General features: G+C 43.0%; 1 long non-coding RNA gene across 1 annotated transcript in view; it reads right to left on the reverse strand.

Annotated features, from left to right (window-relative positions):
* The window catches only part of LOC121138953, a 43,018-nt gene extending 31,636 nt beyond the window's left edge, over positions 1–11,382 (reverse strand). Inside the window, exons 1-2 of the long non-coding RNA XR_005875818.1 lie at positions 11,166–11,382; positions 2,201–2,282 (exon numbers count right to left, since the gene is read on the reverse strand). This is a non-coding gene — a long non-coding RNA (uncharacterized LOC121138953). The remainder of the gene's footprint in view (positions 1–2,200; positions 2,283–11,165) is intronic.
* Positions 11,383–15,576: the final 4,194 nt, after the last annotated feature.

Genomic DNA, 15,576 nt, shown 5'->3' on the forward strand with positions numbered 1-15,576 from the left:
ATCTCTGGACAGGACTACGACAGCTTCCAGAACATCAATTCTGTCAGTAACACTTACTTCTTACCAACCTACATAAAGTCGTATTAACTTAACCAGACTAGAAGCATTCTTACTCTGTTAAGATCAACCTCCAGGCTAAACCTGTCCTCACTCTGAGTTCTTCTGCAGGGTCCGTGTCAAGAACTCTTTGCCCCGAACCCCACCCTGCCTCCTTCTCTGATGCCTCCATTACTTGGTTTGCAGAAGTCATAATCAAGAACACACACACACACACACACACACACACACCTTGGTTAACACTCCATTAACTTTGAAGGAGAGTGTCATCAGAGGTGTGCTTCTGCTAAACCTTGGCTGGCACATTCAGGTCAGTCCTCCATCCCTCTATCCCAGCTACCTCTCTTGCGTACCCCAAGGCCTCCTAAGAATGTCCTTTGCAGAGGCCACCTCCACCAAATGACTGTCTAAGGTCCCTGGTCGCAGTGCATTCAACTTATCTCCCTTGAAGGATCCAAATATTTTGCTTATCTTTCATTTATCTTATAAATCATAAAAATCATGAACACTGAAGGTGGATAGTGTGGTACATTTCAACACATCACCTGACTTGGGAAGCAAATACATCCATGCACAGGAAGGAAGGTGCTGACCTGCGCTATCATTGAAAGTCGGTGATCTCAACTGAGAAATCCTTCTATTTCAAATTAGTATTGTGCAAATGCAATTATTCTCAAAGTGTCCTGTTTGAAGTCATCACATGTCTCACAATGCCAGCCACCTAGGGCTGCTGAGTCTCTCTTCAGAAGACAATAGCTGGCTATCAAGTGTAACAGAAGCAGACACAACACACAGATTAAAATGTGTCTTTGTCCAGTGATACTGTTCCAAGCATGGTAACTGACATGGCAATTAATGTCTGGGAACAGCTGTCTTAAAGATTAAAGAAAGTGATTACTTTGCCCTGTCAATGGGCACATCTACCTTAATGTGCTGAGATGTTTCCATTTTAAGTTTCATTTCCATGAAATACTACAGATGAAAGCAAGCTGTTTAGAAAAATCTACCCAGTCATAAAATGGAGGACGATTTTGAAGTATTTAAGAGAATTTCAACCTGCCACTCAAAGCAGTTCATTGCTGCTTTTGTAACTTTGTAACTTGGAGCCAGATCACAGCCTTGTCAAATACTAATGTGATCTTAAACCATTTGACAACAAAGAATGATACTTATTTATTTTGTGGGGGGGCCACAGACTGCTTTCTTATGTTTAAAGATGTATCATCATACAGATGATCTGTCTCATAAAATCAAAAAAAAGAAAGATGTATCATCACTTACTATGGGAATGAGTTTCTAAATGCCTCTCTATGTGAAAAGAAGTCCATCACCCAAAAGTCTACCTAAAACTGAGTGTCCCCACTAGAAAGACTACATGATGAGCTCTGCTGACCAAACTGACATCCCAAAAGGATTCACCTGAGTAATTTCAATTCTTCATATGTTTTTCCTTTACCATCTTTAATGTAGGTGGACACATATAGCCAGAGGCACCCACCAAAACCTGCATGCTTGTGGAGGCCAAAGGTTGAATGTCAAGAACCATCCCAAATCAGTCTTCCTCCTTACTCAATGAGGTAAGTTCTTGCCATCAAACCCAGAGCTTGCTGTCAATGACTACCTTCGTGATCCAGACTTGGGATTCTGTCTTCAAACTGAGGCTATAATTAGAGGTAGGCTGCCACTCTCACCTGCATGAATTACAGGTGGGCTGCCACTGCCACTTGGCATGCAGCACAGATAGGCTGCCACTCCTACCTGGCATGAATTACAGACAGGCTACCACCCCTACCTGGTATGAATTACAGACAGGCTGCCACCCCTACCTGGCATGAATTACAGACAGGCTACCACCCTACCTGCAGGCATTACAGGTGGGCCGCCCCTTGCACCTGGAAATCATGTGGACTCTGAGAAATCCAACTCCAGCCCTCATGCTTGCAAGAGCTTTAACTGCTGAGATATCACCTTAGCCCGGATCTTAAGGACATTTTAGACCTTGTCTTGAAAGCTAATTCTCACAATGAAAGAATATCCTATTACCCCAAGAGATTTACTCCTTGAAACACGAAGCCAATTCCTTCGTAGGATATATCTGGTATGTGACCCAGAACAGCCTTTCCGTCACTATTAAGATACTCACGTCCAAATTATAGTTTCGTATTGACCTCAGCTTGACACTTCAGCAAGTCAGGAAATCAGCAAGTTGCTTCCCACACAGTCACCTGGAAACATTCAATCACCAAGAGCCCTTGTTACACTTTAATACATACAAACACCTACAGAATCGTTTTTCAAGTGATGGGAGACGGAGGAGTTTCTGAGGGTCTGGAGTGGGGAGACTAGGGACCACCAAGCTCTGGAATCACTCTGAGACTCTACTGGAGGAGTGGCGGGCAGCGCGTTTCCATGTGCACTCCTGATAAGGAACACTGTCCCTGGTCACAGAGGAAAGTTGAATCCCCAGAACCCAGTACAAAGGGGAACTGTGCCAGCAACTGTCTGAGGAGGTCATCTCTCCACCATGAGACAAATACCACTCCCTGCTCCATCACCAGGAGGTACCATAAGAGATGATTACATATTTGAAATGTTTGTGACATCGGTGCCTTATTTGAAAGAATATGACAGACGGACTGCCCTAAAATCAGCCAAGACCTAATTTCAGACAGCATACCTGACTGTCACATAAATATACAATACAGAGTGACCCACGCATGGTTAGGGTTTTAGTTTTTGTTTGTACCTATAACAAGCATGACCAAAGCAACTTGGGGAGGAACAGATTTATTACCTCGTGTAACTGTCAGGCACAGTCAGTCACTGAGGGAAGCTGGGGCAGGGAATGAAGCAAGCACCTGGAGGCAGGGCCTGACGCAGAGGCCGTGGAGGGTGTTGTTCACTGACTTGTTCTGCTCGGCTTGCTCAGCCTGCCTTCTTACACTACCCAGGACAACCAGCCCAGAGGTGACACCATCCACAACGGGCTGGGCACTCCCAAGTCAATCACTAATCAATAAAATGTCTCCACGGACAGTCTAATGGAGGCATTCCTCAGTTAAGGTCCCTTAAGGTTTGTGTTAAGTTAACAACAACAAAAAAAAACTAATCAGGAAAAGGCAATTTTAGAAATTGCTGAAAATTCTATCATAATCTCAAGTCAAAATTCATGGAATGATTTTTGTATGAAAGTTAAGTTAGTGACTCAAAAAGCAATTATTAAAATCAAACTTACTTTTTCATTAGTTTATTTTTGTATTCATTTTACATACTGAGCACAGTTTCCCCTCCCTCCTCTCCTCCTGCTCCTCTCCTTCCATTCTCCCCCCCCACCTTCCTTCTGCCTCCCCACATCCACTCCTCCTCCATTTCCATCCAGATGGAATAAGGCCTCCCAGGGAAACCACAGCAAGCTGAGGCAGAACCAAGCTCACCCCTCCCCCGTATCAAGGCTGAGCGAGGCATCCCAATATGGAATGGCCAGCTTATGCACTAGGGATAGATGCTGGTCCCACTGCCAGGGGTCCCACAAACAGACCAGGCCACAAAACTGTTGCCCACATGCAGAGGACCTGGTTTGGTCCCATGCCGGCTCCCCATGATCTACCACAAGTTCATGTCAACTGTCTCTGTGGGGTTCCCGTCACGACCTTGACCCCCCTTGCTCATATAATCCCTCCTCCCTCTCTTCGACTGGACTCCCAGAGTCAGCGTGGTGCTTAGATGTGGATCTCTGCATCTGCTTCCTTCAATTCCTGGATCACAGAGAGCCACAGAATTGTACAGCAGTAAAAACTAGTATTTACCAAGTCACCCCACTAGATGTTGTTGGGGAGCCCTACTTGGCAAAGTCATGAGGTTATTGACTGGATAGCTGGTTGTTCCTGTAACTTTCTCAGGTGCCACTGCTATACCTCCCTAATAAGAACAGTTGTGGGGTTCTTTCCAGTGTTTTGGTGGTGTGTTTTACACTTGTTGAGCACACATATAGCTGTGGGTGATCAGGAAGATGACCATAGGATGAAGAGGAAGATGGACGTAAGACTCTCAGTCACAAAGATGGCCTTTTTTTATACAGACAGACAGATAGGCAGCTGTTTCAGAACAAATTCAAAGCAGGCTGGTTTCCCCTAGAGACAAATCCATGGAGTCATTTTCCCAGGTGTTATCTTACTGATTCAAGGCCAGAGCTTGAAGCAACATTAGTCTGCACCTCCCCTGTACCACTCAAGGTCCAGTTAATTAATTGTTATTGTGAAGTCTTGATTTCCAATGTCATTTTCTGTCTGGGAAAGAGCTACATGCATGGGTCAATATGACATTCATAGCCTGAGAGAAACCACATGACTTATCCTGTGTCATGAGAATGGGTCAGACTCTGGAAAAGAATGTATCTTATAATTGTCCAGAGTTTGTCTGCAAGAGAAGAGGCAGCAGAGAAGGACCTGGGAGCAGAGAGAGGCAGGGGCAGAGAGACAGAGAAGCACAGGCCTCAGCAACAGCATTGTGGAGATGGAAGGAAGGCTGTGTGGATCTGCGTGAGAGCTGCTGTGGAATATGAAGTGTGTGTGCTGAGTGAGAGGAGTAGAGGAGGAAACAGTGAGTGGGTGTGTAAAGAGAAATATGTAGAGCGTGTAAAGAGACATAGCAACTGGATATAGAAGTATGTAACAGATTATTTAAGTTAAAACAAAGAGGAGGTCACCATCAGGAAAGCATGGGCATGTTTCTTTTTTCCTAGGTGACCAGCAGAAAGTGGGTGCTTGTTTATTTTCCCCTCAGATAGAAAATTCTAGCAATCCTCAGGTAAGAATCTTTCTTAAACCCTGCCCTCTTTGTGTATTTTCTTATTTACCCTGATGCTGACTGGAGGCTGCACCCACCAAGTCAGCTACATTTTTCAATTCGTCAAAGTGATAGGGGCCAAAATCAGGGGTTTTAGGAAGTGGAAAAAGCAAGAAGTTGGTGTTTATTCATGCTGTTTGGGAAGAGAAAGGGAACCAGAGGAAGGGGCAAGTGGGGACAAGAGAGAGAATTCAAGGCAAGTGTGATAACAGCGTATTATTCAGATGTGTGAAACTACCATGATGAATCCCTTTAACTCATTGATTTATATATGCCAGCAAAAATGGGAAAATGTTACAGCCAAGCAAGAAGCAAGAGCGCTGAAGATCTGCTAGTTGGTAATGTACTTAGAGTTAACAATACTGCACTGTGTGCTGGAAAACCTGAGGAGATCTGAGGCAAAAGGAGTTCAAGACCAGCCTAAAGAGCATAACAGGACCCATCTCAAGCAACAGCTAAAAACAGAAAAACAAATGGTGTGCTACTAGAGTAGAGACCTTGAAGCAAAGACTTGGTCTGTGAAAAAGACACGGCATGTCAGGTGACAGAAGATCTATGTAGACTGTGGAAACATTTCATCCAGGGGCTGCAGCAGGCAGGCAGCCCAGCTTGGTAGAGTTGCCAAGCACACACGGAGCCCCAAGTTTGATTCCTAGCTCTACCTCAAACAAAGCATAGTGGTGCATGCCTAGAATCCCAGAACTTAAGAAGTAGCAGCTGGAGGATCAGGAGTTCAAGGCCGACTCCAACAACTAGCCAGTCATTCCTATGAGTTCCTTCTCACCTTTCCTTAACAACTCTGGGTTCTTCCTGAAAAGGAGAGATGTTTTAACTGCTTGACTGAATTTATATTTTTCTGATAAAAGTAGATAAAAGTTCCAAATGATTAAACCTATGTAAAAATTTAAAACAGAACAGGAAACAAATGTCAATGGTCAGTGGCTGCTGTGCCTCGTGGGCTCCAGTTACATAGGTGTCATCCCTCTAGAAGGGTTATGACATTGGGGTTTGATCTACCTACTGGCTTTGGGTGCATTCAAATGCAAGCTGTGGGGTTTCCTCAAGGGGACAGGGAGAGAGTGTGCAGATGGATTCTTTCCAAACACTTGTGTGAAAATAAACTACAAAATATTTACCCACCAAGAGGCAGCATTTCATCATTTGAGAGTGAAGCCTCTGGACTGGGATGCTCTGTCCTCACCTCAGGGCCACGGGCAAGACTCAGAGGCAAGCAGAAGTGATTAGGGGACGATGGAACGACTTCATCGTGAGATGTAAGACTAACTGGCAAAGTCAACATCTTTTCCCACAAGGTTGTGTGATAGAAAATCTTTACTTACAATATTGGTTTCAGTGATCATTGCATTCATTAGAACCTAAAAGTCACATTTGACATTAATCTCTACTTAAAAACACCACATCCTGAGACACAGCCGTGGTAGACAGAAGCAGCTAATCGATACTGTGGGGATTCTTTTAACATAGAAAATAAGAACTTGGCAAATAAATGGATTTCCTGTCTTGTCCTCTAAATCAATAGGTCAATTGGTTCTGACTCCAAGTATTCAATATATATTAGACTTAAAATTAATAGACTGTTTTGGTCAAGTTGTATGATACCTTCCAAATAAGTAAACTGTGTCTATATGTTATTGGAGACCAAAAAAAATTCTAAAAATAATTGATAGGACAATTCAATACTGAAAAGACGGGAATCATTTCCACACAGTAACTTACAGATGTTTCCAGTCTGTTTGTTTCTAATTCTCTCAGATTCTACTGTAGTTCTTGAATCTTTTGTGCCTTTCGTTATCTCAAATGTCAACATGATCTCCATATTCTCCAATACTATTCAAATAATTAATTAAACATTTATTAACTAAGCAGCAATCTGTGCAGCAGGACGGAAAACTTCCTGTCCTCCAGAGTTTACGTTCTTCTGAGGGAGACACCAGCAATAAACAGTAGTAAATGCACCAGACGGTGGGTTAGTTGGTTCAGTGCTAGGAGGGGAAAAAAAGTAAAAGCAGGAAGGTCAATACCGTGGTGTGAGAAGGTTACCATGTTGCAGTGTTAAATCATCTGCCCTGGTTGAAGACGTTTCAGTGGTTTAAAGCCACTACTGCTCTCGCATAGGCCCTTCCCAGCCCCTACAGGAGGCTCAGAGCACCGGAAACTTCAGCTCCAGAAGATCCAGTGCCCTCTTCTGGCCTTTTTAGGCATCTGCATTCATGTGCACAAATACACACACACACACACACACACACACACACATTCATAAACATACTTTGAAAACAAATTATTTAAAAAATAATTATGGACTCAAGAAAGAAATAATTCTTTTTAAAGATCATCTGACTAGGAAGTCTTCAGAGAGATCAAACCTGAGCAGATGTAGAAGAGGGAAAGAAGTTGACCGAGTAGATGCACTTGGAGAAAATATTCAAGGAAGAAGTCGTCCCAACAGCAGAAGTATGTTTGGAACCTCATCTATTTGTGGCCATTGCTGTTGTTACTATACCAAACTATCTTCGGTTGCGTGATTTATAAAGCACTGAAGTTTGCTTGGGGTTTACAGTCTAGGAGTCGGGAAGGAAGAGAGCACGATGCTATGTTTTTACCAACTGCTTTGGGTTGAGTCATCGGTGAAGAAGACAAAACCCGAGGTGGCCCTTGTGAACAGCAAACAGCTCCCTCGGTAATAAATACCTGGGAGGAGTTTACTCACGCCTTCAGTGGGCTACATAGCTCTTGGGGCTTCTCCTCTCAACACTGTTACCCTGGAGATCAACTTAGAGTGAGTTTCCGAGTAGATGGGACAAATTACGTGCGGACAGAGCATCTCTATATCCGGGAGCAAGAGAAGCTTGACCACCGATGTGAATCGCTGAGTGGGGCTCTTCTGTTTGCCACAGCAGGACTCAAGATGGAAATGCAGGTGGACCAGCCCTTCCCTGCCCCCACAATTATCTGTCCATGGGAGCGCCGGTTCTCTCTAACCTTTCCTGACTTGCTCTCCACCTTCGATTCTGGTAGAAACTGCTGAAGTGTGTCTAATCTATCCTACGTTACTGGCTTTCAAGTGAGCCTCTGTGACTCCAGAACTGTCTCAGCACAAGAGCTGCTAGCATTACAGGATTGGGGGAAACCACTGATCACACTGCTGCTGAGGATATATCAGAGACTGTTCCCCCAAATTACTGTTGCTTATTATTTCTAGGTGGTAAGATTTTAGGTGGGTTTTTTTTTTCATTTTCTTAAATAACCTTTTTATACTATTTGTTTTTACAAAGCCTGTATTTGTAATAAATAAAATCAGTGTCTATCATTTAACAGTTAGTAATAATCTCTTTTATGGGGACCTTGACCACCTATTTGTTAACATGAGGACTGTGGTGATTTGAATGAGAATGGCCCCCATAGGCTCGTAGGTTTGAATCCTTTGAGGTTTCAAAAGCCCATACCAGCCCACTCCTGCCTGAAGATCAGTACATAAAGCTCTCAGCTCCTCTCCAACACCCTGCCTGCCTGCCTGCCTGCCACCACACTATCCACCATGATGATAATGGACTAAGCCACTGAAGCGGTAAGCCAGACCCCAATTAAGTATTTTCTTATATAAGTTGCCTTGGTCATGGTGTCTCTTCATACCAATAGACCAGAGACTAAGACTGCGACATACACTATGTTTCTGAAAGAGAGAAGGGGTGATCCATAAAATGATACTTTCTTTTAGAGAAGAAAGCCTTAAGATATACATCAACATGTTGGTGATGACTTTCTCTGGGCAGTGTGATGACAAGTAACTTATACGTGTGTGTGTACGTATGTGTGTGCTGTGTGCATGTGTGTGCTGTGTATATGCATGTGTGTGCATGTGTGTATAAGTGTGTGCATTTGCATGTGCTTGTGCATGTGTGTGCACATGTGTATGTTGTATGTTATTTTCATGCATGCATATGTATGCATGGATACATACCTCTGTGCATGTATGTGTGGAGGCCAGAAGCATCAGAATATCAGGTGTCTTCCTTGATCAGTCTCCACCTTATTCTCTGAAGCCAGTTGCTAACTGTTCCTGGAGCTCATTGATTACAAAGCTCCCTGGCCTGCAAGCCTCCTGGAATCCACCTGGGTTACAGGTATACACTGCCATCCCTAGGTGTAGATGGAGTTTCAGTACCCCCCCACCCCAGTCCGGCCACCCTTCAGTCCCAAATAAACACACGAAGACTTATATTAATTATAAACTGTTTGACTGATGGCTCAGGCTTCTTATTGGCTAGTTATCTCTTAATTATTAACCCATAACTATTAATCTATGTATTTCTACATGGCCTTATCTTGCCGGAGAATGCCCAGTTTCCTATCTTCCCAGCAGTCTCTCTGGCAGCTCCTCTCTCTATCTTCTCCCCAGAATTCTCCTCATCTAGTAGTCCTGCCACACTTCCTGCCTGGCTACAGGCCAATCAGTGTTTTATTCATCAACCAATAAGGGAAACACATGTACAAAAAGACATCCCCCATCACCTAGGTGTTTACATGGAAGCTGGGGATCAGAACCTGGGTCCTCCCACTTGCACAACAAGCACTTCACCTACTAAGCTGCCCCCATCACCACTTGTGTTTCTCTATATTGCTGTGTATTTCATAATTCAATACTTACTACTTCTATGGTTGGTTTAAAAACAAGTAATACTTTTTCATATTTCACATGTTTATTAAAAATTAGTCTACCTATTTCTTACCTCTTTTTATTAAATGTATTTATTCACTCATTTATTTTGGGGGAGCACAGGTACAAAGGTCACCAAGCACCTTTACCTGTCGAGTCTTTTCCTGTCGACATACGCTACTGTCCTATGTTCTGCTGCATCTATAGACTCCAGGGAAAGACAAAAGCTTCAACCATGCAACTGCTCTTCATTTGTCCCTAATGTAAGGGGAAATTTGGGAGTGGGGAATGACATTAGGAAAGGCTACCTAGTGAGTCCACCACTCTTCCAAGCATTGAAGTAGGTGGGGCCAGAACCATAGACACCAACCTGAGAATGCCTCGCTTTGTTATTAAGTTTCTTAACTACTGTGACATTGTTTATTTATGCTGGCTTTTTGATACTTGTACTGTGAATATCTCAGGCCTCAAAGCTCACCTTTCCCTCTGTTAATGGCATGTTTCATCATTTCCACCTCTCCTCTGCGACTGGGTTCACTTATTCATATCTTCATCATAAAGGGTTAACTTATGGACCTTATCTTATGCTTGTTCTTAGAAATTCTGGCCAGAAAAAGTGCTCCTCAATGAGCCCTCGGTGTCTTTATTTTATATCTAAGCCATCTTCCTAGTCAATGAGCCCCCTAAAAGATTAATGTAGTTTGAACTTTTATAGAGGAATATCATTTGTGTGCTGTCATATTGAGCACAAATGGCGCTTCAGTCACAGCTCAGTAATATTCCAGCATATTATTTCCAAGGCATTTGAGAGTTTAAGGAATTATTGAAGGGCATTCTATAATCATTTGATAATAAGGCAGAGAGCACTGCTGTCTACATATGATCTCAGCAAATGGAATCTCTGGTAATTTCATTGCGCAGAGCAAAATAGTTGTGATAGTAACCCTGATGAGCCACCCTGCTGGAGGAAAAAGGTGAGACACATTTGATAAGACTCCTGAAAAGCATTGAATAGGAAGCCCAAGGAACTGATCACACAGTGTTGAGAAACTGTCTTCTCACATCCAGCATGTGCCCTTGACTCCGAGATACGAGGTCACGGTCTTTTCCTGCTCGCTGTGTGTCTGCAGAAGCTGTCAAACTGCCTAGGATCCCTGAAGTCTAATGAGGACAATGGGCATGATGAAGAAGAGTGAATACCATCTTTGAGAAAACATACCTACAGCAAAGCCCATGTCCTGTCCTGATTTTTGAAGCTTTCTAAAGAGTGCAGATTGATTTTTCAAAACATTTTCTTAACTTACTTTGATTTTTTTATTTGAATTGGCAGATATGTTTTAAAGGATAAAGTGGCGTTTTTGCTCTCAACATCAGTTAAAGGTTTCTGGATATGTGCTAATCAGAGGTGGAGGAGACAGAAGGAAGGAGAAAGGAGACAGAAGAGGAGGAGTGAGGGACGGAGAGACAGAGGGATGGAAGGATGGAGGGATGGAGGGACAGAGGGACAGAGGGAGAGACAGAGTCCTGCTGTCACAAATGCTCCCACTCCACCTCAAGCTCTGCCCAGATATCCTATGGAATTACTCACTCTCAGCAGCTGTAGCAGTTCTGCCTCTGGGTTATGAGAACCCTGGGAGAAGAGACGAGTCTACCCCTCTATTTCCAAAGCATGGAAGGTATATGCTGCCATGTTAGGAACTAGCTTATTCAAGATACATTGCTACTACTTCTGCCTATTAGACAGGATTCTCTGGAATTAGAATTACGATATGGAGATGTTTTGAGAATATTCCGTTGTCTGTCATAGTGGCTGCTGTCCTACACTCTGACGCTGTTGCTAGTGACTGCTATTGGAACATTCTGTTGTCTGTTCTTTGTCTCCAGCAACCAAAGCAATGGCAACCCAGTAACAGAAGGCCCCAGGCTTTTTCGTGAACATCATCTCTTAATTTACTTTCCATTGCTATGATTAAAAAAACTGACAAAAACAAAATGGCAACTTCAGGAAGGAAGGTTCTATTTCAGCTCACAATTCAAGGCACAGTTCATCTCATCAGGAAGCCCACATTGCAGGATCCTAAAGCATATGGGTACATCACATCTGCTACCAGGAAGCAGGAAAGTACTGTGACTCCCATAAAACGGGCACTACATGGGCTGGTCCTCCCACATCAGTTGATGTAATGATTAATTTACAGACGTTCCCAAAGCCCATCTCCCAGGTGAATCTCTATTCTGTCAAACTGACAATTGATGCTAACCATCACAGTCTCTATGTTATTTATTAAGGGAATGAGAAATGATTTCAGCAAAAGAAAAAAAAATGTTGGCATCTCCCAGCATTTGGGAAAGCAGTGAAAGGCACATGCTGACCAAAAAGCTTTTTAAACTTTAGTTTAGGTACAAAGGAGGTGTAAACTAAAAAGTACACAAATGCCAAAATAGTTTATGTGGAGACTTCTGACATGGTGACAAACCAAAAATCCCTTTTAGAATTCTCAAAAGGACTAGGAAATAGCTCGGTGAGCTTCACGCTGGCCACTAAATCTGAACACCTGAGCCCAGTCCTCAGAACTCATACACTGGACTGACTCCCAAAAGTTGTTCAGCCTCCATATGCACGCGCACAGATAAGTAAATTTGAGAAATACTAAATGGTGCATTTTACAGATGTTCCTGAAGCATAGAAATTGCATCATATTTACTATCTTGTATATAAGATGCTTTTTTTCCTCAGGTGTCTTACTCCTCTCCAGGTTGACTTTCTATGTTGATTCCAAACACGCCACACATTGTTTCCCTGCCTGTGTCCCTGTTCTGGTGGACCTGTGGCCCAGGTTCAATTCCTAGCACCAACATGGTGGTTCACAGCCATCTGTAACTCCAGTTCCAGGGGATCAGACATGCTATTCTGACCTCCATCATCATATATGCATGTAGTACACAGAAATACATGCAAGCAAATGTCCGTATAAGTAAGAAATAGAAATGAGTAAGTCTTCTTAAAAAGAAGTGGCAAAAAGAAAAAAGAAACCTGGTCCTAACAATACCCTCATCCTTGCCAACATCACCATCACCACTGCCACCAACCATCACCAACATTATTGTTCTGGGTTTATTTTGAGACAGGGCCTCACTTTATACCTATCCTGAAACTCATGACATAGCCCAGGCTGAGCCCAGAACCTGCTGCGATCCTCCTGCCTCTGCCTCTCCAGTGCTGGGATTAAAAGTATACACTACCATACCCAGCTTTTGATATCACTAAACCTCTAAACCAAGCCCTAAGACTGACTCAGATTTGTTTCTCAGCAATATAAAATGGCCAGTCTGTTTCATTAGATGGGATAAGGCAGACTTTCAACTCTCTGCAACAACGAAATGGACTAGGATCTACACAGATACAGAAAAGAAAAGGCAAATCAAGAGATACACTGTCCGGAGTAGAGCAACCAAAACCAGGGATGAGTGCAGAAGCTCTTCGTTCATGAAAGAAGAGGGAGCACACAGGCTGTGAGATGCGAGAATGGAGAGGAAATGCTGTGAAATACTGTGCTCGTGTCATAACATGGTTGTTTCACCCGTGAACTTCACAGCAGCTGCGCTTTCCCACACAAGGTCAAGCCAATGAGATCAGTCGGCAGGCAGCACTGACTGGTCTCACGCATTCAAGTCAGGGGGAACATGAAATTCTAGGAGGCTTGTTGCAGGAAGCTTAAAAAGAACAGCAGTGGGAAATTGGGGTGGATATGATCAAAATGCATTGTGTGTATGACGTTGTCAAATAATAGATAAAAAGATCTTTTAAGGAAGTACAATAAAATATATTGTCAAATATCAAATAAAAGCATTTGTGGGTGTGGCTATAATTATACATAATATTTTTCACCAGGCCACCCAGATTCTGTGACAAATGAGCAAGTAGATAACTTAGAGAGAGACACTATGCCATCCCTAGGCTCTGGGTACAAGAACACTTGATTACTTATGTTATTTTGTGTCTCTGAACAAAACTGGAACTGAACTAGGCCTAATTTTCTCTCTCATTCCAGGCCCAAACAACAGACTGCAAGGACTTAATTTCTGGTCTCCTGACAAATAGTTGAGGGCTGTCGGCTCTCAAGATTTTAAGAATTTCAGTCAAGTGACTACAGGAGCTGTAGGCTTGGGGATTGTGCTACCTTTGGTGGCGGTGGTTTTTGTTTTAATAACTGTAAGATGTCTTAATGTTCCTAGGCTGTCCTCCGAGAAAGTCTCCAGGTGCTCCCTGGCTGTGACAGCACAGGTTTGGCTCCAGGCCAATAATCTCCAAAGGCCTCACTTGAAGCAGCTGTAGTTCCCAGGACTGGCACAAGGAACTCAATAAGCACCAAGGAACACTTGGAAATTGTGCCATGAGATGCTGCCTTGAGGGAGATGTGACAAGAGAAGGGATGGCATGTGGCAGAGGCAGCTTGAGACAAAAAGGGACCAAGGCTATTCATGTGCTCTGGGGAAGACTTTGCAATTCACCACAGGGCTTGATGGAAGAGGAGGGATGCGGTGGTGAGTGACATTTAGATGATTCTGTCCTCCCTCCACCTCTACATGCAGCTACGCCTCCCTAGACTTCTGGACTACTTCTGACCTGCCCGACTTGGACCATCTAAAGAACTGTGATTAATCAATTGCTACTCTTGCAAGTCTCTAACCTTATTGTAATTGGTTACCCAGAAATCCACAATGCACACGTCTGTCAGATCTGTTAGGACAATGGGCATGCACCACCACACCTGGCAATATGGTATTTTTATAACAGTCTTATATTCATATTAAAATTGAATGAAAAATACACAGAGCCCAAACAGAGACTATTGAATCTAAGACTCTTGCTACACTAACATTTTCTTCCTACAGGTTCCCATGTTGTCCCATTTCAGCAGGAAATTTTTGAGAATATTGCGCCTCTTTTCCCTACTGTTGATACTGCAGGATAATTTACACCTGTTAGTGTTAGTTTTCAATTATTTCAGGGTTGGGATTGGAAGGAGGTGTTCAGACTTGGGCATCTCTTTCAAATAAGCTTAGATTTAGATGGGATAAATATACTTAGGGTAGGATATAAGAAGATTATAACTTGCTTAACACCTTCTATGTATATATGTTGTATATGTTTGAGCTTTATATCAAGTTTAAATCTTTTATTTAGACTAGAAGGAGAATTGTAGGGGAAAGCTAACATTCCCAAGATACTGTCCATGCTCCTTTGGGGTGTGGACAGAGGTATGCAGGACAGGTGAGGATAAAATGGGAAGGGAAAGCAAATCTCGCTCTCTTGGATCTTGGCCACTGGGGAGACCATAGAGCTCTCCCCAGTAAGTGATTTCTATATTTAATAAAGTATCTCAGAGCTCATTTTCATGTAACATTGTTTTCCAGAGTCAGAGGTGTCCTAAAACCCCACCCACGTGCATAGCCACATTCAAGTCCCCCGCATGGTATGTTGACACATCGTGATTACCTGAAGTCTACAGTTTAGATTAAGGGTCAGATTGATACTGTACATGATTTGAGTTTAGACAAGTGTCATGCATCTGCCATTACAGATTCATCCAGAATAACCACACTGCCCTACCTACTCCTCTCCCTGGACACTATAGAGTATTGCTGTTATTATTTCTTTCCTTCCTTCCTTTCTTTTTTAAGTGTCTCCAAAGTTTTGTCTTTCCCAAAATGTCATCTCCTTGGAATCACATAGTATCTGTCCTTTTCAAATCTATCTTTCACTTAGTAATAAGCAGTTAATGCTCCTCCATGTTTTCTGGGGTTGATAACACATTTCTTTTGAAGGACGAGTAAAGCCTTATTATCTAGTTGTACTTATGGACAGACATCTTGGTTGCTTTCAACTCTGGACACTTAAGAGTCAGGTTGTTCCTTCTAGGCAGTGGTAGCACATGCCTTTAATCCCAGAACCTCTGCAGCGGCAGAGACAGATGGATCTCTGTGTTGAAGGCTAG

The sequence above is a fragment of the Mesocricetus auratus genome, unplaced genomic scaffold, assembly GCF_017639785.1.
Source record: "Mesocricetus auratus isolate SY011 unplaced genomic scaffold, BCM_Maur_2.0 Super-Scaffold_6730, whole genome shotgun sequence".
Classification (NCBI taxonomy): domain Eukaryota; kingdom Metazoa; phylum Chordata; class Mammalia; order Rodentia; family Cricetidae; genus Mesocricetus; species Mesocricetus auratus.